This window comes from Echinops telfairi, unplaced genomic scaffold (genome assembly GCF_000313985.2).
Source record: "Echinops telfairi isolate 266 unplaced genomic scaffold, ASM31398v2 ScPeMD7_70;HRSCAF=299, whole genome shotgun sequence".
NCBI classification, from domain to species: Eukaryota; Metazoa; Chordata; class Mammalia; order Afrosoricida; family Tenrecidae; genus Echinops; species Echinops telfairi.
Window position 1 is genome coordinate 63,528,255 of NW_022103968.1, and position 916 is coordinate 63,529,170.

Genomic DNA, 916 nt, shown 5'->3' on the forward strand with positions numbered 1-916 from the left:
TTCTGCGGCACGCAGGGCCACCCACGATGAGCTGGAACTGACTGGATGGCACCCAACATTAACAGACAGAAGTAGTGTCCCAGCAAAGGCCGCTGTCTCAGGCAAGCCAGGACGGTGGATCTTGCTACCTGAAGGCTACTTAGAGAGGCTGTGAGCCCAAGAGAAGACTTCCTTTGCTATGGCATCTTAGGCAGGGCTGTGGACCAGAACCTTGCTCCCTGGAGCAGGGTGGTGCACCCCTTCACACCCCTCTTGAGGACAGGACTAGGGCGACGGTTTCTTGGTACCGCACATGCACTGTGGCACGTGGGGCAGGGCAGGGCCTAGTGGCCAGCTAGAGGTTTCCTCCTGGGAGTTCGGCCACCTAAGCGAGGGCCCAAAGGATGGTCCTGACCTTCCCTTTCTGCTCTCTACCCCCTTTCTCCAACACTCCAGGCTCCTCTGTGACCCAGTTGCTGGCCCGAGACATGGACAATGACCCCTTGGTGTTTGGCGTGTCTGGGGAGGAAGCTTCTCGCTTCTTTGCCGTGGAGCCTGACACTGGTGTGGTCTGGCTCCGACAGCCGCTGGACAGAGAGGTAAGGCCTGCCTGCACCCCCTCCCAGGTCGGGGAGTGGGTGGAGGTGACGTGGCAGGAGTAGATTCTGGAGGACAGGCCGCTCACCATCTTGGAGGGGCCTTCTCCTAAGATTCCATTTCCGTCCTGGAGGGACTTGGACTCGGAAGGGCCAGTGTCACCATTTGATTGGATGGGCAGAGGGGACAAATGACCCTGCGTTCACACCCCATAGAATGGGGCACAGTGGGGCGTAGAAGTGACTCCGGGTTCATACCCCACAGAGTGGGGCACAGTGGGGCGTAGAAGTGACCCCGGGTTCATACCCCACAGAGTGGGGCACAGTGGGGCGTAGAAGTG

General features: G+C 59.6%; 1 long non-coding RNA gene across 1 annotated transcript in view; it reads left to right on the plus strand.

Annotated features, from left to right (window-relative positions):
• Window positions 1–494: 494 nt before the first annotated feature.
• Window positions 495–916, plus strand: part of LOC123521799 — a 2,456-nt gene continuing 2,034 nt past the window's right edge. Inside the window, exon 1 of the long non-coding RNA XR_006680141.1 lies at window positions 495–578. This is a non-coding gene — a long non-coding RNA (uncharacterized LOC123521799). The remainder of the gene's footprint in view (window positions 579–916) is intronic.